The 23535-nt window shown below is 43.3% G+C and overlaps 1 protein-coding gene across 4 annotated transcripts in view; it reads right to left on the bottom strand.

The window, feature by feature from the left end:
* Positions 1-23535, bottom strand: part of LOC141109988 (C3a anaphylatoxin chemotactic receptor-like) — a 41305-nt gene that overhangs the window by 12043 nt on the left and 5727 nt on the right. The window contains exons 2-3 of one of the 4 annotated variants that reach the window (XM_073601240.1): positions 11699-11756; positions 5941-6019 (exon numbers count right to left, since the gene is read on the bottom strand). The exons of 1 other annotated variant lie outside the window; for it this stretch is intronic. The gene's annotated coding sequence lies outside the window, so the exon portion shown is untranslated. The remainder of the gene's footprint in view (positions 1-5940; positions 6020-11698; positions 11757-23535) is intronic. 2 more of the 4 variants (XM_073601237.1, XM_073601241.1) reach the window with 2 other exon arrangements.

The following is a 23535-nucleotide window of genomic DNA, read 5'->3' as shown; positions in this document are numbered from 1 at the left end:
ACTGAGAAAAAATTTGTTTTAAAGAAAAAAAAATTGGATATTTATTATCGCAAAAGGTAAAAATTATTGTGTTTTTTTGTAAACTTGTCACTCTTCTTTTGTTTATAGCGCAAAAAATAAAAACCGCAGAGGTGATCAAATACCACTAAAAGAAAGCTCTATTTGTGGGGAAAAAAATGATAACAATTTCATTTGGGTATAGTGTTGTATGACCGCGCAATTGTCATTCAAAATGTGACAGCGCTGAAAGCTGAAAAATGGCTTGGGCAGGAAGGGGGCGAAAATGCACTGTATTGAGGTGGTTAAGAGCTGTGGGCGAAAGTGACGTTTTCCGCCCAGCAATTGTATGGAGATGGGTGGGGGCCATCTTCCCCTCACTCGTCTCCATACCAAGCAGGAGACAAGACGCGATCACCTCCGCCACTGCGGATGGCTCCAGTAAGCAGCGGAGGGCACCGGATCACGGCAGGAGGGGCGCCCCCTCTCCCACCACCGATAAAAGTGATCTTGCGGCGAATCCGTTATCTTGTAGCGGACCGCCCGCTAAAGAAAAGGATACCGGGGTTATGGCAGCTAGTTGCTGCCATAACAACGATATCCTCCTTCAAAGAGCCGTCGTAAAACTGCGGCGGGCGGTCCGTAAGTGGTTAATGAGAGATAATGAAATTAACTGAATTAAAGTTTGATATATACTCTATTTTGAAAACAATTATTTTGTGTATTGACCAACAGGCTTATTGTTTTTGCAAACATGATAATACATTTATTATGCCCAATACTGCAAAAAGTATTTACAGTAAAACCTTGGACTGCGAGAATAATTCGCAAAAGCATGCTTGTAATCCAAAGCACTTGTATATCAAAGCGAACTTTCCCATAAGAAATAATGGAAACTCGTTCAAACTCTTTGATTCGTTCAACAACCATTTACTCATAAATCCTTCCGTTTATAGTCCATATAAAAAGATTCTAGCAATGTGATAGGTTGTGTAACCATAAAATGTCCATCCATAAATGGAAGCTTCCACAAGGGGATTAGAAGCAAAATCCAGCAGGAGCTACAGAGTATAAAAGAGGGGATGTGGGGATCCTTTACCCCCCCTCCCCACTCCCCCCTTACCCCACCCCCCTCTCCATCTTATTCCCTCTTTCTCTTCTTCTAACACCTTGATATCCTTTATCTCTTTCAACTTTCCAAAAATAACAAAAAGAGGTGGAATTGGTCCCAAGAGGCTGCTTGACATCACAATTATGCCTCGCGGGGTTACATGTAACCCTGCCTCCACAAGTTTAGAAACAGTAACCACAAGATAAGCATTACACAACAATACTCTATGAGTTTCAACAGGAAATAAAGAACCCACCTTCTATTCATGACACAATTGCTAGGTTACAATGTTTGTATGTAGTCATGTTACAAGATGCATACCTGTTGATATATGTTATTTTTACTTTCAAAATCTTTTATTGGTTTTTTACAAAAACAAGAATATAAAATAAAATGAAATACAGGATTTGTATCAGCATATCGTGTAACATCAATTGATTGATAACATACCCCTGCTGGGGCTCGAGAGCTAACAGTGAAAAGGCATAGTGGTAGTGTCAAATTATTGCATGTAGGATCAATGCCTGAAACTTTGTTGCAGGGACAACTATAATAAGTGACCTCTAAGAAGATTGACCGTTGCTAAGAGAGGTTCTAGGAGAACCCACCGGCACCCCTAAAGGGATCAAGCTGTGCACAGTAGGCGCTCCCACCCTCTCCCTACCAGCAATTGTCCTAAGGCCCTAGGGACCACAAAAAAAAAAAACGTTTCATATTAATTACTGGAGACTATAATCTATCAGTGTGAACCGTGAAACGAAAGACAGTTACTTGTCCCAATAATAAGGATCTCTGATCAGAAATTCCATTACATCAATTACAGGAGGAACTGTCCTATTCTCCCCCAGCAGATGAACACAATCGATGAGAACTAAAACCAGAAGAGTAGAAAAGAAGAAGAGAAAGGGGGAAAATAAGATAGGAAAGTTAGCTGACCCCCGCCCCCGCCCCACAAGTTGTCCACCTTTAGTTTTGGGGTAGGACTCCGGGTATAAGAGAGATGCCGACGAACTGTGCCCAAGGCTCCCAAATGGCTTCAAATTGCGTTTTTTTGTCATCTAAGCTGCTGGCTAATTTCTCCTGGGCCATAATCCATGAGATTTTATGAATTGCAGCTTTCACCGAGACTTTGGGCTGTTTCCACGCCTTGGCAATGGTGAGTTTTGCACCTAGGAGGATGAAGTGTATCAGTTTACGTGAACTCTTTGGAGCCTTGGGCAAGTTATCATTGAGAAGAGCTATGGTCGGGGATTTCGGGATTTGAATCTGTGTTGTTTTCCGTATCAGGGAGAATATCTTATCCCAAAAGGGCCTGAGTCTAGGGCATTCCCACCAGACATGAGCCATTGAGCCCAAGAGCTGACACCCCCGAAAACACTGGGGTCAGCTGTTGGGAACATTCTGGAGAGCTTGGTAGGGGTAAGGTACCATCTTGTCAAAACCTTAACACTTCCTTCAATTAAGGAAATGTTTTTAATACCTTTAAAGGCTCTGTCAAAAGAGCTTCTCCATTTGGAGGCTTCCCATTCAAAGGCAAGTTCCCTTTCCCAGTCAAGCATGTAAGGAGACTTTTGGGGGTGAAGGGCTAGTGACTGGTATATGACGGAAATCCCTCCCCTCTGTTCCCATGAGCGGCCACACCATAATTCATATGGCGTAAAGGCGTTGTGTGAGGGAGTTCCTCCTCTCCAAAGTTGGCAAAGAAAATGTCTTATTTGGTGGAATCTAAAACGCTCAGAGTTCGGAATTTCTAGAAGCCTGACACCTTGCTCCAAGGAAATTGGACCCTCATTCGTAAAGAAGTGTCCCATTCGGTACAGTCCCTTGTCCAGCCAACAACGAAATGCCCTGATATCCAACCCAGGGGGAAAGTCAGAATTATTGAAGATGTGCGCCAGAGGCAGGCATCTTGAGATCAGGGCTGAATTTTTCCTCATGTTATCCCATAAGTGAAATGATTGAGATAGAGATGGGGAGAGTATTGGGGGTCTCTGTTTGGGGGGAGTCCAGAGGAGAAAGTCTAGGGTGTACGTGGGGGCTGCCCTTCTCTCTATCTGGATCCAATCTGGCTTCTCTGCCGTAGAGTAAGCCGTAGAGATTTGGGCTAGCCTTGCAGCTTGAAAGTACCAGAAGAGCTGAGGAGCCCCCATGCCACCCTGAGCTCTTGGAAGGAATAGGGTTTTTTGTTGGAATCTATGTCCTCTCCCCCCCCAGATGAATTTGGTGATCTTTTTTTGGAGATTGGATAAGTGTTCTTTGTTGATATTTATCGGAATGGCCCTAAAAAGGTATAGCAGTCTGGGCAAGAGTGTCATCTTTACTGCATGAACTCTGCCCAACCAAGAAATTGCTCCCCTGGACCAAGTTCCCAGATCAGCCGCTAATTTACGGTACATTGGCGGGAAGTTTAAGGGGTACAATTGTTCCGTTTTAGCTGAAAGTTTAATTCCTAAATAGTCTATCCATTGGTCATTCCATTTAAAGTCAAAGGAGCTTTGAAGGGCGGATACTGTTTCTGTCTGCAGGGAAATGTTTAAAGCCGATGATTTAGAGTAGTTGACCTTAAGGCCTGAGGTACAAGAGAAGTCTTTTAGTAGTTTGCATAAATTCGGGAGTGATGTGACAGGAGACGTTATGAAAAGGAGCATATCATCGGCGAAGAGCCCACACTTGTGGACTTGTTCCCCACAGGATACGCCGTGAATATTTGGGTCTGATCTAATCGCTATCGCAAGTGTTTCTATGGCCATGGCGAAAATCAGAGGGGATAGAGGGCAGCCCTGTCTCGTCCCTCTCCCTATTTGAAGGGGTTTGGAGTATTGGCCCTGTAGTCGAATTATTGCTGCCGGGTTGGAGTATAGGGATCGCAAAGTCCCTAAGAAGCCTGCCCCGAATCCCCAGCTCTCGAGAAGAGAAAAAAGGTAAGGCCATTCGATCGAGTCGAAGGCCTTATGCAAATCTAAAGACAACAGCATTCCTGCCTGTTTGGGGCCCCCCTCCCAATTAGATTGGAGAATGGAGACAATGTCCACCGCTCTCCTGATTTGATCTGGGCCCTGCCTTCCCGGGATAAAACCAACCTGATCTTTATGGACGTACTGCTTGATAAAGGAGGCGAGACGATTGGCTAGGATTTTAGTGAGTATCTTAAGATCATTATTGATTAGGGAAATGGGCCTATAGTTCTCTACCTCTTCGTGGTTCTTATTGGGTTTGGGAATAACTGTTATGAAAGCCGTGTTCAAGTGGGGATCCATTGGGGAGCCTGTTTTTTTAGAATTAAAAAATTTTGCCATATGGGGTGCCAGTATATCCCCAAACTTTTTGTAGTAAGGGACTGACAAACCATCCGGCCCCGGGGCCAAGCCTGTCTTAAGGTTTTTGATAACTTCCCTTATCTCGTCTGAGGTGAAGGGCTCCTCCATAAGGTCCCTGTGGTCCTTAGAGAGAGAGGGCAGTTTAATATTTGAGAGAAAGGAAGTTATCGAGGTGTTACTCGGTTTTTGTGTGGTCTTGTATAATTCAGAGTAGAATTCGTGGAAGGCTGTCATAATTTTAGATGGATTGGCCGTAGGGGGTTGGCCCGCTATGCGCAATTTGGGAAAAGTGTGAGAGTGGAACTTGGGGGAGAGTTTTGTGGCTAGCATTGTCCCGACTCTGTCCTTGTGGCAGTAAAATTTTGCTCCGCTCCATCTAATGTGTTTGTCGGCTTTGGCCGTTAAAGCTAAGTTGAGTTCCAATCTTATCGCGTCTAGTTTATCGTTTTGACGGGGTTTTTTTGTGTTCGATTTTTAGGGTGATAAATTTATGCTCTAGCCTGTGTATGTCTATCAGCCTCTCTTTTTTGACTTTAGTGGCTAGTCTGATGAGCTCACAGCGGACCGAGGCCTTGTGGGCAGCCTACAGAATTTCGGGAGAGATGTTTCCCACATCGTTCACCCTAAAGTATTCCTTGATAGCGTCTGCTACTAACTTGGCGTTAACCGGATCCCCCAGGAGAGACTAGTTCAGTCTCCAGTAAGAGCCCCCCGCTACGCGACAGAACATTTTTCAACATCAGGAGGACCAGTGAATGGTCCGACCAGGTTATATCTAAAATTTTAGCTTTAGAGGAAAGAGGGATGAGGTTAGTCTGGGTAAGGATGTGGTCTATCCTTGCGTAGGTTTGGTGGGGGGAGGAGAAGTGTGTGAAGTCCCTGCCCGTGGGATTCAGCTCCCGCCAAATATCTACCAACCCTTGGGAGTGAATCATTTTAGCTATTCTGGTGCTTAATTTTGTGGGGCGTGTTAGTCTTCCTTTGAGCGGGTTGTTTTTGTCTAGACCCTGGTCAAACGCTACATTTGAGTCCCCTCCCCAGATGATTTTTCCCTCCAGGAGGGGGTTGAGAGTTGCAAATAGGTTCTGGAAGAAGGTTGCTTGGCCCTTGTTAGGGGCGTAATAGGAGATTACGGAGTATAGTACTCCCTCCAGAGTACACTTTACAAGAATAAACCTGCCCTCCGGGTCTCTAAGATCAGAGATATGGTTGAATTTACTGTTTTTAGAGAAAAGCACTGCAACACCTTTAGTTTTGTTTGGCGCGTTTGCCAGATAAAAGGATGGGTAGTGAGAGTGTAGGAACTTGGGACTGTACCGAATCGGGAAGTGCGTCTCCTGTAAGAGCACTACATCTAGTTTGAGGGCTTTGTAATGATCAAAAGCTACTCTCCTTTTCGTTGGAGAATTGAGCCCTTGAACGTTATGAGAAGCCACCCTGAGATCTAGTCCCTTAGACACCGAATCAGCCATAGGAACAGAGGGGGAAGTGATCACCGGCCCAGCAGCCACCTACCTCGTATTGGAGTGTATTCATTTGCGGGTCCATCCCATATCTGTGTGCGGTAGGTTCCGGGGGATCCCCAGAAGGCCAGCTAGGAGAGAGAAAAATAATGAGAGAGAATGAAGGGAAGAGAGAGAGAAAAGAAGATGAGAAAAACAACAATAATGACAAGGGTCCTCTAACAGGACCCGTGGAGGGTAGTGGTGTGTCTGACCGCTTAGTCTCCATTTTAAATCTTCTCCCATCCATAGTGGGCGAGGGAAGTCTCACTCCGTGGGAGAACATTGATTTCCCTCGGAGAGAGAGGAGGCGCAAGGGTACCACCCCGGACCCTTACTTTTAAATATCTTAGACATACGAGAAAGAAAAAGTAAGAAAAAAAAAACAAAAACACAAAAAAAACAAAACAATTTTTCTTTCTTTTTCCTCTCTGTCTTCCCCTCTTTGGCACAACGTAGTTAAATAACTTCATCTTATGCAATGCGGTATTATACTGCAATCTTAAAACAATATTAACATTCTAGAAGACTATAAACCTGAAACAGGGGGGGCTGACAACACCAATAATGGTGTAAAAAAGAAAATGAATATCCACCAGCTCTAAGCTACCTACAACCTTGCGTCTGGATCAGAAAAGAAAAATGGTTACTGAGTGCTATGAAAAAGCGAAGATTTAGTGCTTTAAGTCTCAGTTCGGAGTGAAAAGAGATCTCTCTCCCGCTTCTGCAAAAACACAAGGAACTCGGGGGCAGTTCACCGTAGGTGATCCACATCGGAGAGTCTCATCAGCAGGCGGTATCCAGATATTGGTGGAAATAAAATGACCTGTGTCCGAGGCCCAAATGGGGCCTTGGGATTAGGTGCGAGAGCTTGAACTCAATCAATGGAGGAGGGCAGTCCCGAAGAGAAAAGACCTTGTGAGGTCTAGGTGTGTAAGATGAGGGTCTTCAAGCCCCATTATGGGGGTCTGCTGTCCTTGCTCCTCTTGGAAGGGCCCTTAATCCAGAGAGGGGAGACTGGGCTGCCTGGAGGGGGACGTTTGGATGAGCCCGAAGAGTATGATGAGAGTTCCATGGGGGCTTCCTGGGATATCAGTTTGAGGGAGATGAAAAGTTTCTCACCTTCCTGGAGATTGGTGAAAGCGTAGGTCTTGCCTTGTAAGGAAAACTTCACAGCGAATGGGAATGTCCATCGGTATTTGATGTCTCGTTCCATCAAAACTGAAAGGAGGGGTTTGAGTGTACGTCGTCTTTGTATGGTGGACTGAGCTGCTAGGTCTGCAAAGACCTGAATTTGGTGACCCTGATGTTGGAGCTTAGGCTTCAAACGAGATTGTCTCATTACCTCCTCTTTGACCGCGTAGAAGTGCGGTTTAACTATTATGTCCCGTGGGGACCCGTCCTTCCTCGGGGGTCCCGGGGCTCTGTGAGCCCTATCCAGCTCTAGCCTATGAGGCGGGATGTTGGGAATGAGCTCTGAGATAAAGTCCCGCACCGTGAGGGGGATATCCGTGAATGACTCAGGGAGGCCTCTTATTCGGAAATTATACCTCCTGGACCTGTTCTCGAGTTCATCGATTCTTAAAAGGGCCGTGTCCAGCTGTTCTTGAACTGACTGGAGGTGTGCGGCATTCTGGTTGGTTCTGGCGACCGTGTGGTCAATTTTGTCTTCCATAGCCTCAATCCTAGAACCCAGGTTAGAGAGGTCCGATTTAATTGCAGAAGTGATCTGGGAGGCTGTATTGGCCAGGCCCTTTTCTAGAAGAGCAGAAAATTTTGAAAAGAGATCTTCTTGGATAGCAGAAATGTCCTTGAATGAGTATCCAGGTGGGGTGCCTGCCAATGAGGGGAAATGAGGGAGAGGCGCCATCTTCCCTCTGCTCACCGCTGTGTGCTTCTCTGTGAGCCCCCTATGAGGCTTGGTGCTGCTGCAGGCCCTGATGCGCTGTCTGGAGTGTGCTGGGGCCTCCCTGTGCTGCCTGGGCATAGGTCAGGGTCAGGGGGGGTGAGTATGGGACGTTGCTCAGTCCCCTTGTGTTGTGTGGCTGGGTGAGGCCTAGCTGAGTCTCCGTCGGCGGCCATCTTGGTGAACCCATTTGCCGCCACTGCTGCGAATTGCGGGCCCAAATCGCGGCGAGCTTGCGTGCCGGACATCTCACCGTGTGCCCCCACTGTTCAGCGAGCGGGGGGAGTGCTTGTGTGGGTCCTCCACCTGCTGTAGCTGGGGTTGTGCCGCTCGTCGGTCCGGGGTGGTGCAGAGCTCCGGGCTCAAGCATCCATCACGGAGCTCTCGCGCATGCGCACGGTATATGTTATTTTTATGTGTAATAATGTTCACTTGTGGTCCATGTGGACCTTTTTCGCTACATAAATAAACAATTTAAAAAAAAAAAAAGATATGTAAAGTCCCCAGATATTAAAGAATGAATGCAAAGGATTTCCAATGTTTCTGCTTTTAGAGAATAGATTAAAAACCTTAAAAAACAAACAAACAGAAAATCCCATTTCCAAAGCTAACCCAAACACAAATAGAAGCTTTAAACGCCCCATGCACAGAGGAAGAAATACATCATATAATAAAATCCCTTAAAAAAACCTCAGCTCCGGGCCCAGATGGTTTCACCTCATTCTATTATAAACAATATCAACAATTATTAACACCAAATTTAGCAAAATTATATAACAACATTCTTAAAGGAGAACAGTTCCCAGAAGAAATGCTTCTTGCAAATATGTCTCTTATCCCAAAACCAAACAAAGACCATACATTGCCACAAAACTACAGACCAATTTCTGTAATAAACAATGACCTTAAGATATTCTGTAGATTATTATCCAATAGACTTGCATTAATAATTCCCTCACTAATCTCCCCCTACCAATCAGGGTTCATACCTGGTAGACAAATTACAGACAACATTAGATTAGCCACTAACATAATACAAGACGCAAATATCAACTCCAAATCTGTTTTACTTCTTAGTCTCGATATCAATAAAGCATTCGATAGTGTATCCTGGGATTTCCTTGACTTAGTTCTGAAAAGATACGGCTTCTTAGGAGAATTTCTCCACGCCTTTCACGCTCTTTATCATAACCCGTCCACTAGGATTAGATTACCAGGCTGTAATTCAGACTTTTTCAGACTAGGCAGAGGAACAAGACAGGGTTGTCCCCTATCTCCCTTATTATTCGCATTAGCGCTTGAACCCTTAGCTACAGCAATATTGCACAACCCAGATATAAAAGGTTATAATTCTAACAATAATACCTATAAATTGAGTATGTATGCGGACGACATGGTATTATTCCTCACACAACCCAATATTGCTTTACCAAATTTACTACATACTCTTAAAACATTTGCCTCACTATCTGGCCTAACAGTGAATGTCACCAAATCTATAGGTATGCCAATTAACATCCCATCATCCCAATTAGACTCCTTACGTTCCTCATTCAATTTCTCATGGTCAATGGATTCTCTCCCTTATCTTGGTATATTTCTTACACCAAATATTAATGACCTTTCCTCAAAAAACTACACCCCATTAATACAAAAAATGAGATTGATGCTCAAATTATGGAAATCTTTTAAAATATCGTTTCTTGGCCGAATTACAGCGATTAAGATGACAATCTTACCAAAAATCTTATACCTATTTAGAGCCCTCCCAATCAGATTAAATAAAGTAACTATTACTAAATTCCAAACAGAAATCAATAAATTTATCTGGTCAGACTCCCGTCCACGTCTATCTAGATCAGTATTACACAATCCACAGAAAAACGGTGGTCTGGGTCTCCCAGACTTCTGGCTTTATTACCTAGCCGCCAGATGGTCACAAATAGCACAATGGCACATTCCCAACCCCAAAGTCCCATGGGTTAGATTTGAAAAAGACTCCATCCAACCATATTCTATCTCAAGTATATTATGGGGTAATAAAGTATCAACTCACATCCTAGACAACCTTAATCAATTAGTCTCACATTCATATTATGGAAACTACATAACAAAAAATACAACTTAACCTCTAACACACCTCCACTTGCATCTTTTATTGGTGACCCAAAATTCCACCTTACCTCCAATGAGAGAGGAGACTTTTCATGGTGGACAAATAATAACCTAATATCCCTCTATAATTTTTTAGAAAACAACAACTTCACTTCATTCTCTTCATTGAAATCTAGACATCAGATCCCCAATACCGAATTTAATAAATTTCTCCAAATTAGACATTTTTTTAGTACATATTTCCAAACAGTAAACTCACTCCCACCATCATTTTTTGAAAACATTTGTCTAAAAACACCCAGGAGAGCAGGTCTGTTATCTGAAATCTACTCTAATCTAGTCAATAATGCAGAACAATCCAAACTTCCCTATATGCTCAAGTGGGAACAAGAATGTGATTTCTCATTTACAATGGAAAACTGGGACAAATGTATCTCTAACTTACACAAATGCACCAGATCAATCATGATCAAAGAAACTGCAATCAAACTTTTCACAAGGTGGTATTATACCCCAGTTAAAATTCATGCTATTTTCCCTGACACCCCTCATACATGTTTCAGAGGTTGCAATTCAGCAGGATCCTTTTCTCATATCTTCTGGGATTGTGATAGAGTTACTCAGATATGGAAACAACTGGAAAAATTTGCCTCCAAAATCTCAAATAACAACATAAACCTCACTATATATAACTGTCTCCTATTTTCCCCTATCATCGGTCTTTCCATACATAATATGAGATTGATCCACACAATATGTGTTGCTGTACACTGGTTGATAGCATACCATTGGAAATCCCCCACAATTCCTCTTTCACATTTGAAAACCAGAATTAACAATATTAATTTAATGGAAAAAATATTCCACACAATACAAAACACTAACCAATTCTACACAAAGAAATGGGACCCATGGTTTAACCATGCTAATCTCTTCTTTAACACTGAATAATTCTACCAAATACTGAAGTACACTGAAGAGTATTATATGAATATACAGTTTAATGTATAATAGGAATTGCTATATTTATATATAAATTTATACTCTATTCAAGAACCGCTTAATATATATTGTTATTTCTTTTTGTAGAAATTACTTTGTACATTTTATGGCATATGTCAATAAGCTTTTTGTACTATTTCTTTGTACCAAATAAAAAAAGTTTGTAAACAAAAAAAAAAAAAACAAACAAACAAATGAAAAAATAGCTGCAACCGTTAACAAGAACTACTTTGAAGAACTTTATTCAAAAAATCTAATTTTTGTTTAATATTTTTTGAAGGTTATCTGTAGTGTAGACAATAATTTCCCATCCTGTGTAAATAGGATATGCTTACCTTACCATTTTCATCTGGACAAGATCACTTAGAAATATTATTGCATGCAACCGCAAAACAGTATAATACCCAAAATGAACCATAAACATTGAATAAGCTTATATGAAAATGCAAAGGTAAATATGTGTGCTCATATTAATCAATAACAATTATTCACATTCATTAGATCATCCAAAAAAAGTCCCAAGTATTATAAACAAAAGAATGTGAACACCTCCAAAGTGTATTTGCCAATAATAATAATAATAATGATGATGATGATGATGATGATGATGATTATTATTATAAATGTAATCTTTGTTAGTATTATTTCCAGAAATTAGAGCAGTGCCTATAAACTAAATCCTAAACACAATCATACAAAATCACCTGTTATAATACATTTAAAAATACCTTTTATGTGGATTACTTACTTATCTTGTTTGTTATGATGTATGTTCCTCTTTTCTCTTGCTTCTAAAGGAACTGTGTCTGCAGAGACATACATATATATACTAGGGGCATGCACAAAGTTGCACAAATACTTTGACCACCATCATGCGGTTTTCTTGGTTAACAAGAAATAAAGAACCTGTAACAGATGTCACTATGTCATATGACTACCAAAACTGGATAAAAATGCATACCAAAAAGGAAAATCACAAGAAAAGCACAGAAGACAAAATAGGCAAAGGGGGGTGCTGCAGATCCAGGTTTACATCAACATTGGGCAGTGGTTGTGCTTGGAGACAGGGGTACTCTTTCTTTGGGGGAACCCTTCCCATCACACTCCCCAATGCTGAAGGACCTGTTGGCTGGTATCAGCATAACAGGAGGGCCACACACTTGCCACTACCTTTGCCTTAGGGTTACTAGACTGCATGCCTGATGTAGAGAACTGGTAAGCTCAGGGAAGTAGGGGCACATAACGTTTTTTTTCTATTACTTTAAAAAAAAGTTTTTTTAAATTGACAGTCAAATTGATAGTAAAGGTAAAAATATTTTAAAAAAACTCAGCAAATATGGTATACCTACCTGCTCTGTGCAATGGTTTTGCACAGAGCAGCCCCAATCTTGCTTTTCTCAGTCCCCCGCCAGTGCTCCCATCCTCCCCTCTGCCGAGTGCCCTCATAGCAAGCCATTTGCTATGGGGGCACTCATGCAGATGCACTTCTGAGCCACTCTCACTCTCCACACGTAGTACAGCTCGGCCCCAGCCCTCGCTCCCTCCTCACTGGCTGTGATTGACAGCAGCAGGAGCCAATGGCTCCCGATGCTGCCTCTGAGCCTATGAGGAGAGAGGGAGAGCAATGATGCTGCTCTCATACTCAGCGCTGGATTGAGATTGGGCTCTGGTAAGTATAAGGCGGGGGGGCTGGGGGGGGAAGGGAAGCTGCACACAGAATGTTTTTATACCTAAATGCATAGAACACATTAACCTTCCTAGCGGTATTCCTGAGTGTGGCTCGGGGTGAATTTTCAGTACCAAAAGTGGTAACCCCAAGCCACACTCGGGATTGCATCGCAGGATCAATCAAGATCAGACAAAGCTACTTACCTTGTCCCCAGGATCCTGCGATGTCCTCCCGCTGTGTCTGTGGGCTGTGTCCTCCGCTTGATGTACTGGCGGGCTCAGTTCCCTGTGAGCACGGGGGCGGAGCCCGGCAGCAAATTCATAAAGTACAAAAAACATAACACACACAATACAGTGGAACCTTGGATTACGAGCATAATCCGTTCCAGGAGAATGCTTGTAATCCAAAGCACTCGGATATCAAAGCGAGTTTCCCCATAGAAGTCAATGGAAACGAAGATAATTTGTTCCGCATTGACTTCTATTGCATGCAATACCGCATGTGGCCAGAGGTGGGGGGACACCGGAGAGCCTCGGAAATACTTGGGGACAGCTCGGCTGAACTGGCAAAGGCTCGGAAACACTCGAGAACGGGGTATTTCTGAGTGTTTCCAAGTATTTCCGAGTTATTCAAACGGCTCTGAACCGAGTGTCACCGGCGCCCCTGCACCTCTGGCCAAATGCGGTACTGCACACCCATTAGCTTGAATTCTGCTCTTTTGCGAGACAACACTTGCAATCCGAGTCAGAATTTTTTAAAAAATGTTGCTCGTTTTTGAAAACGCTTGTTAACCACATTACTCGTAAACCAAGGTTCCACTGTACATTACTGTATCTAATCATTTCACGTCCCTTTTGTCCCTAGTGCTTTGTTCAGTGCCCTGCCTGCACTTTTATATTATATATACTGTTCTTTCTGCCTGGAAACTTGAGAATGTCCATGGCATCCTAAAAGTGTCCCTTTACATCAAAAGTGGTTCTAGACCAGCTAGAAAACAGCGATAGTAAATTAGAACACTTGCAGAATTGAGCGATAGTGAATCGTGGGGAAATTCATCATCAGGCGCTGAAAGTGACAATTCTGCGACTGAGCAAATTTCAGTGTTTTTGATTTGATTACATTATTGAATACATTTTATTATTATTATATGATTATTATTTTTGATAATTATTTATAGTTATTTATTATATTATAATTTATGATTTAAGTGTGTTATTCCTAAGAATTACAGGCCTACAATATAAAACGCCAAATTTCTATGAAAAACAATGTACCGCTCCGAGATGCAAAAATCTGACATAATCATACCACCAGGGAGGTTAAACTTAAAAAACGCTTACCTCTAGAACCACTGTAACCCTTCTAGTGCTAGAATTGTGTATAAAGAACAGCAATTTCAGAATTGTAACCATCTGCCGACCGCCGCACGCCGATATTCGTCGGCACAATGGCAGCGGTTGGGCCCGCGGACTCAATGTCTGCCGTTGTCCCGGCGATTGTATCACGGAGCCGCAGAACAGGGAAGTGCCTATGTAAACGAGGCATTTCCCCATTCTGCCTTGTGACATGACAGAGATCACTGCTCCCTGTCATCGGGAACAGTGATCGCTGTCATGTGAGTTGTAGCCCATCCCCCCACAGTTAGAATCACTCCATAGGACACACTTAACCCCTTCATCACCCCTTAGTGGTTAACCCCTTCCCTGCCAGTGTCATTTATACAGTAATCAGTGCGTTTTTATAGCACTGATCACTGTATAAACGACAATGGTCCCGAAATAGTGTCAAAAGTGTCCGATGTGTCCGCCATAATGTCGCAGTCCCGATAAAAATCGCAGATTGCCACCATTACTAATAAAAAAAATTAATAATAAAAAGGCCATTAAACTATCCCCTATTTTGTAGACGCTATAACTTTTGCGCAAACCAATCAATATATGCTTATTGGGTTTTTTTTTTACCAAAAATATGTAGAATACATATCAACCTAAACCCCTAACTAAAAAACCTCTAACAAGGGCTTCACAGAACAGCTTTATTTATACTGAGATTAAATTACACACAGGTGGACGCTACTTACTAATTTGGTGACTTTTGAAGGCAATGGGTTCCACTAGATTTTAGTTAGGGGTATCAGAGTAAAGGGGGCTGAATACAAATGCACGCCACACTTTTCACATATTTATTTGTAAAAACTTTTGAAAGCCATTTATCATTTTTCTTCCACTTCATAATTATGTGCCACTGTGTTGTGTTGGTCTATCACATAAAATCCTAATAAATTACATTTACGTTTTTTGTTGTAACATGACAAAATGTAGAAAATTCCAAGGGGTATGAATACTTTTTCAAGGCACTGTCTCAAATGTCCCTCCTCCATTATGGTTCACCGAAGTCTCTACGCATCCCCCTTCTATTCTTCCTTAAAGCGGAGCTCCACCCAAAAGGGGAAGCATGTTTGCTCCCTCCCCCACTCCACTGCCACATTTGTCACCTTTTGGGGGAGCGGGTACCTGTCAAAAACAGGTGAGGTCCCCTGGAAGTTTAGCCCCCCTCCTCCTTCCCCTGCCTCCGGGCCATTACAAAGCGCAGCACTCTTCGTGCATGTGCAGTAGGGAACCGGCTGGGAAGTGGCAAGGCTCCCCTACAAAGAATGGCGGCGGTAGCTCCCGAGAGCCGGATAAAAAATTGGCTGAGGTGCCGACATCGCGGGATCCCTGGACAGGTAAGTGTTCTAATATCAAAAGTCAGCAGCTACAGTATTGTTGGCCCACTTTTATTAGTCATAGTAGAAGCAGATCAGCGGGTGCCGGATAAAGGATGTCTGCCGGCACCCACTGATCATGGAGGAGAGAGGCTGGACAGAGCTCTAAATATGTAAGCAAGGTAGAGCTCTGTCCCGACAGCACAGATGTGATGGATTTTCTTTTCCTGCAAAGCAGGGAAAAAAAATCCACCACATTCCTCACACAATACAAAAAAAACACTGCATAGACACGCATTTAACCCTTTGATTGCCCTAGATGTTTAACAACTTTCCAGCCAGTCATTAGTACAGGGACAGTGCATATTTTTAGCACTGATCACTGTATTTGTGTCACAGGTTCCCACAAAGTGTCAAAGTGTCAGTTTGGCCACCACAATATCGCAGTACCGCTATAAGTCACTGATTGCCGCCATTACTAGTATAAAAAAATTAATAAAAATTCCAGTATATATCCATAGATTATATAACTTTTCAAGCCAAATCAGTATTCCCTTATCGGGATTTTTTTTTTACCAAAAACATGTAGCAGAATATATATTGGCCTAAATTGATGAAGAAATTCAATTTTTTTACATTTTTTATTGGATACGTTTTTTTGTATCAGAAAGTATTGTTTTTTTTTAATCAAAATTGTCTTTTTTTTTTTATAGTGCAAAAAATAAAAATTGCAGTGGTGATCAAATAACAACTAAAAAAAGCTCTATTTGTGGGGAAAAAATTACATTCATTTTTTTGGGGTACAGTGTTGCATGACAGCGCAATTGTCAATTAAAACAATGCAGTGCCATATCGCAAAAAATGGCCTGTTTATGTAGGTTAGGTAAGTCTTCCGGAGGTCAAATGGTTAAACACCACATTCAATGTCCAAACAATAAAGATGTGCTCATTTCGTGCCAATTAAATATTCCACAAAATGCCTAAAATAAAAGTGCTCCAGTGCCCAAGCCACCAATACACCAATATGTACTATACTTGTCCACCTTAGTGTTTGACCTAAAATACTAGGTCACTTGCACTTTAGCAGGTTATTCATGCGGTTGCACATCCAGCTACTAGCAACCACTTTGTGTGTGGGGTCCCTTTAAGAGACCAGTAGGGTCCCTTTAAGTGCTTTCACTTCAGATATAGCTCAAAAGAAGGGGAAAATTTCAAAGCGCAACCCCGTATAATCTGTTGCACTCATGAATAATGAAGCCACATAGAACAGTATTCCCAATTGAATCATTGAGTATCTCACCACACTTCCAGTTTTTGCCTTAGCCGGAAATTATGTCATTAGCTCCGCCTAACGTGTTGCGTCACTGGTCATGTGACTTTTGCCTAACAATGAGATAATTATTCATAGCACTGGACTATAATAACAGGAGATCTAAAGCCTCCTATGTATGTACCCAGAGGATTTTACTACTGTCTGTCTCCCTACTGGAGTCTTGGTAACCATTGTCACTGGCATTAAAAGGAAAGAAAAATCTAAAACTTAAAGGGGTTGTAAAGGTAAAAGTTTTTTCACCTTAATGCATTATATGCATTAAGGTGAAAAAACATCCGACAATACTGCCCCCCCAGCCCCCCCAGTTTTACTTACCTGACCTCTCGAAAGTCCCGCGCTCGCCCCCGACATCCTCTTTGCCGCTCAGCCTGGCCATTGATTGGTTATAGTGGATGGATTGAAAGCAGCGCAGCCATTGGCTCGCGCTGCTGTCAATCACATTCAATGATGGGCGCGCCGGGGGGCGGGGCCTAGTGATACAGTGAGCCGCTATGGCCGCCGGCTGTATCACGGGAGCGCGCCCGCAAGCACTCAACACCATGCGAGGAAGCTCGCATGAAGTTTTTGAGTCCTTGCGGGTGGGAGCCGAGACAGCCGCCGAGGGACCCCAGAAGACCAGGTTCAGGGCCACTCTGTGCAAAACGAGCTGCACAGTGGAGGTAAGTATAACATGTTTGTTATTTAAAAAAAATATATATATCTTTAGTGATCCTTTAAAGTTCTCACCAAAACAGGAATAGAAGTGAAATCTTCTAATAGTGACAGCTTTCTAAGACAGTGGGTTCTACAACAGAGCAAATGAAGGACAATCTATTAAATAGAACACCTGATTGGGTTTTAACCTTTCCACACGCTATACATAATAAAAAAAAAAAACACTGCTGGGGAGCAGGTTTCTCGGCAGACCCAGATTCACGGTCTGCCCTATTGGTTCCATGTTATGGATGGTTTGCCCTTTGGCTTCTTTGTGCTCCAGGACTCACATGTTGGATATTTTATGGACCACCTGTGTTTGCTTGTTGTAGCAGAATATACCCATTCAGGAAATCTATTGGCACCATCGGATACACTTTGGAGTGATATCTTGCCTTTATTAACACAATATTTATTGTCATCTATTTCCCTCTGAAGTTTTGGCTACAACAGCTCTTCATTTTGGAGTCACCCCCCCGTTGTATGTGGACTCTTTCTTGGGTGGGTGTTTCTTCTTCGGTCTCCCTTTTGTCCGGACACCTCAGACGGCCTCAGACCCTGAATCAATCCACAAGCAACCAAGCCTTGAAGAAGCGGATATGTATATCAAGTGCGAATGTTGGTCATTGTTTGCTTTTTATGTAATGTTGTGTGTATATGTAATACTGTTTTTTTGATATAAGGGAGTGGGTGTTTTTCTCTCTGTATGTTTAGGTATATCTTTTTCTATCTATAATAAATGATATATTTTTATACATTTTGGTGCTATATTATATTATAATATATATTTCTGGAGGTGACCGTTTAACACCCATCATTCACTTTTTCCTTCTCTTCTACATAATCAGGGTTGGCACTCCATGACTATTGTGGTTTAATTAGATGGGTGGGTCTTGACTTTATATCTATGATCCTACTTTACCCTACTATTAAAAAAAAACACACTTTTGGCTTTAAATGTACTTTAATGAAGACATAAATCAGAACAAAGACCCTCAGAACTGTATTTATAATAATTTTGTAGTTGTGCCATTGTACTTTTGTCACAAATTAACAAGAAAAGTAAGTTTCAACCCACTAGTCAAATCAGCATTTCACAGGAAAGTGATCACAGACAGACAGCCGCAATGTTGTAACTGTTACAGAACCTCTAATGCCCTGTACACACGGTCGGACATTCCAACGGAATATGTGCGATCAGAGCTTGTTGTCGGAAATTCCGACCGTGTGTGGGCTCCATCGGACTTTTCTCCATCGGAATTTCCGACACACAAAGTTTGAGAGCATGCTATAAAATTTTCCGACAACAAAATCCGATCCTTTAAATTCCGATCGTGTGTAGACAAATCCGACGGACAAAGTGCCACGCATGCTCAGAATAAATTAACTGACGAAAGCTATTGGCTTTTGCCCCGTTTATAGTCTCAACGTACGTGTTTTACGTCACCGCGTTTAGAACTATCGGATTTTCCGACAACTTTGTGTGACCGTGTGTATGCAAGACAAGTTTGTGCCAACATCCGTCGGAAAAAATCCATGGATTTTGTTGTCGGAATGTCCGATCAATGTCCGACCGTGTGTATGGGGCATCAGAGTAAAATTCAGACATAATTATTAAAAGTCCATTTATTCATTAGTATCCTCTAATGGAGTTTTAAAAGCAACCATCCAAAAAATATATAAATATTTCTCTTCATATAAAAGAAAAACTTATGTTACAATCTAATAAAATTTGTATTATTTAAAATCCATTAACAGACATATTTGTTGTAACAAAAGGTATGAAAATATCAAATACAATGCAAGCAGAGACTGATGTGAGTACAATAACAGATAGTACCAGTGTTGCCAACCTACCAGATTGAAATTTACTGACAACACCCAAAATTTACTGACACAGCCACGTTTTTTACTGACATTTCCAAAAGCTCCACAATTACAGTTTTAAGTGCAATTTTTAGTATTTAAGCTACAAACCAGTATGGGGTTTGTTTTTTTTTTGCAGATTTATACTTACCTAGGTGGATGCAGCATTGGTTCCGAGGCTTTATCTGTCCCTCCGCCGGCTCTAACACTGAGAACTGAGTGATCTACCACTGCATATCGCTCAGTTTTCAGAGCTCCCCTGTGACTGACAGTCAGCAGCTCTCTGCTCTGCACCCTTCTCGCTCACTGGAGTGCTGGGCTGTGGAGGGGGTAGAAGAAGCTGGCTCAGGCTCTCATCGGGTCGCTGGTGCGGGTCCAGGTGTGCAGGCAGATCCCGACCCCAGTGTTGCGATCTTGCCAGAGCCTGGGCCAACTCTGTGACATCAGCAGACAACGGACTTCAGCCTGCTGTCTGCCGAAAATGGGTCACAGGAGTGCAAAACTAAATGCACTCCTGTGATCCAAATAAGCTTTGGCTGTACTTCTCCTTTAAGGTAAATAATAAGGCAAAAAACATATTTCCTATTTTATTTTCAATATAGTAAGTAAGTAGCTCCGGAACAGGTTTTAGAAGGGCAAGAAAAAAGAATGGGCGGCACACACACATTAAATTGACATTCACAGTGACAGGTGGTCCCTTCTGTCCACCCCAGTCCAAACAGCACTGACAGTGCCACTCCCAGCTTGCTTTCCTCCCGTCCCTCAGACCCGTACATGAGGCTCCACTCCGCTACCTTGCACCATGACATCACACAACACGCTTAGGCACCACCTCTGCCAGCTATGTAGAATCACAGTGCCCAATACCCATAAATGCAGGATTATATATATATATATATATATATATATATATATATATATATATATATATATATACTTGATCTTGCTCAGTGCGGCTGACCTGTAGCAATGAATGTGCTAAAGGGTGGTCAGCAAGTAGTTAAAGTAGAACTAAAGTCAACATTTTTTTTGTTTTTGTTTTGGACAGAGTGGTGATGGATTAGAACCCCTGTCATTTTTTTTATGCCATCTGTGTCCTATTGGGGATGTTTACCTTCACTTCCTGTCCCATAGCCAAAATAGGAAGTGAGAGGTAATACCTGCAAATTAAGAGAATTCCTTGGGGACCCCAAAGTCCCCATTGTGAAAATTTCCCACACATTACTGTAGCACCCCTAGCTGTGTTGCTAGAGTGCTAGAGTTTTTTGTGTCAGTGTAGGTACATTTCCAGGCTTGGCTGGCAGCCAAGCCTGTGTGTTTTTATGGGTCTGGGTTTGAATGACTCAGGTAGGCTGGATGACTCATCAGCAGCTTCTCTGGTAAACTCCACCCTGCTAGCTGGAAACTTGGAGAAGGTTGCAGAAGCAGATGGGCGTCCAGGAGGTGCTAGCTGGAGTGTTCTGAGAGCCCTGACCAATCCCCAGATTGAGAAAGGAGCACGGCTTGCCATAACACTTGCAGCGCGCATGCTCATGAAATGTCGCATAGCCAGTGACATCACCCTTCCTCACCATCTTTCCATCTGCGCTTCATGCCTCGTTTGAGTTTCCCCACTGCTGCCGGCTTTTCAACACCAGCGGGGGCTACAGTGTATACAGCGCTCCTCTGCGATGGATTAAGGAAGTGGATCTTCTACTGATGGACTTACCTTTTGCTGGGACCACATCCTGATGTGCCTGTTGTTCACTTCTTAAATGTGAGTTGCCAATATGTTGTGCTATTAAAGTTGTAAAAATTTCTACACCCAGAGGCGCCTCTCTCCTTGTCTTTTAAGCCTGCTGGAACACGGTTTCTGTTCCCATATGATGGCAGCCCTGAGTGCTTTGGACTTTTCACTCCCCATCCATATCTAATTCCATTTATGGACTACACATAGACTGGGTTCCTTATACTGTCATATCGCAGAAGTTGGGGGATATATATGATTTAAGTTCTGTGCCTTTACTTGTGTTTTTTTCCTGACCAATCCCCAACCTGGGTCGGCACAGCTGGGGAGAAGTTTTGTTCGGGTGGAAGCTGGAGATGGAGTGTTAAGCTGTTGTGGCCTTTGAGGGAGCTCCCCCCCAGTCTTGGGGGGGTGACCTTGGGCCTGGGCTCAGGTGCGGACAGGACACTCTCAAGACACACAGAGGTGTTATGGCCAGGAGGCATGGGAGCAAGGAGAGGACAGTGGGAGAACATTGCCAGGCAAGTCTCCAGGAGGAACAGGAACAGCCAAGAGGGTTGGTGAGTAGGGATGAGCTTCAAGTTCGAGTGGATATTAAGGGGAACCCCGGACAAAATTTAAAAAAAAATGGCGTGGGGTCCCCCTCAAAATCTATACCTGACCCTTCAGGTCTGGTATGGATTTTAAGGGGAACCCTGTGCCAAATTTTTTTTTTTTAAATGGCGTGGGGCCCCCCAAAAATTTAAATGCTTCTTCTTTCTTCTATCTTCTTTCTTCTATCTTCTAACCTCCTTCGGTTTCTTCCGTAATCTTCTTCTTCTTCTGGTTCTTCTGGTTCTTCCTCCGGTGATCTTGTCCGGTATCTTCCTCTACGGCGTCTTCTTCCCTTCTTCTCCTCGGGCCGCTCCGCATCCATGATGGCATGATGGGAGGCTCCCGCTGTGTGATGCTTCTCCTCTTCTGACGGTTCTCTTCTGATGGAGGGCGGGGGCCACCCGGTGACCCCGCCCCCTCTGACGTCACGGGGAATGCCACAGGGAAGTCCCCATCAAGTCCCCATGCGTCAGAGGGGGGCGGGGTCACCAGGTGGCCCCGCCCTCCATTATTTAAGAACCATCAGAAGAGGAAAAGTGTCACACAGCGGGAGCCTCCCATCATGCCATCATGGATGTGGAGCGGCCCGAGGAGAAGAAGGGAAGAAGACGCTGCAGAGGAAGATGCCGGACGAGAACACCGGAGGAGGAACCAGAAGAACCAGAAGAAGAAGATGGAGGAAGAAACCGAAGGAAGATAGAAGATAGAAGATAGAAGAAAGAAGATAGAAGAAAGAAGAAGCATTTAAATAAAGGAATTGTCAAAAACTGTCTCTTGTCATTTTTAACATTTTTGACAGTTTTTTTGTGAAATGGTAGGGGTACTTTTGTACCCCCTTACCATTTCACACAGGGGGGAGGGCCAGGATCTGGGGGTCCCCTTGTTAAAGGGGGCTTCCAGATTCCGGTAAGCCCCCCGTCCGCAGACCCCCACAACCCCCAGGCAAGGGTTGTAGGGATGAGGCCCTTGTCCCCATCAACATGGGGACAAGGTGTTTTGGGGGGCTACCCCAAAGCACCCTCCCAATGTTGAGGGCATGTGGCCTGGTACGGTTCAGGAGGGGGGGCGCTCTCTGTCCCCCCTCTTTTCCTGCGGCCTGCCAGGTTGCATGCTCGGATAAGCAATGTACATAGATCACCCAGAGGGGAATGTTTTTTTTCTCAACAAAAAGGGAGTTACTCTTTAATTTAACTTAGTTGTTCTTGATACACCGCGTGTGTCCTGTGAAAGTAGCTTCCTTTTGAATGATATTCTAGTCATCTTTTTTCTTTTGTATTAATGCATGCACTGCAGGGATCACACTGACTTAATGAGTTGACATATTTCTAAAACTGCTGGCATCAAAAGTGAGTACACCCCTAAGTGAAAATGTCCAGATTGGGCCCAAAGTGTCAATATTTTGTGTGGCCACCATTATTTTCAGCACTGCCTTAACCCTCTTGGGCATGGAATTCACCAGAGCTTCACAGGTTGCCACTGGAGTCCTCTTCCACTACTCCATGACGACATCACGGAGCTGGTGGATGTTAGAGACCTTGCCCACAGATGTTCAATAAGGTTTAGGTCTGGAGACATGCTTGACCAGTCCATTACCTTTACTCTCAGCTTCTTTAGCAAGGCAGTGGCATCTTGGAGGTGTTTGGGGTCGTTATCATGTTGGATCATCACGTTATCATACTGTCCTGCTACCCAATCTCCGAAGGGAGGGGATCATACTCTGCTTCAGTATGTCACAGTACATGTTGGAATTTATGGATCCCTCAATGAACTGTAGCGCCCCAGTGTCGGCAGCACTCATGAAGCCCCAGACCATGACACTCCCACCACCATGCTTGGCTATAGGCAAGACACACTTGTCTTTGTACTCCTCACCTGGTTGCTACCACACACTTGAAACCATCTTCCTATGGTGGCACTCGTGCTGGCTCACTCCCAAGTCTCGCTGTTTGCATCTATTGACACAGACAGCGGGACTCGGCCCCGCCCCCGCTCCCTCATCA

Source organism: Aquarana catesbeiana, linkage group LG10, assembly GCF_042186555.1.
Source record: "Aquarana catesbeiana isolate 2022-GZ linkage group LG10, ASM4218655v1, whole genome shotgun sequence".
Lineage (NCBI taxonomy): Eukaryota > Metazoa > Chordata > Amphibia > Anura > Ranidae > Aquarana > Aquarana catesbeiana.
This window is presented reverse-complemented; position numbering and strand designations above follow the sequence as displayed.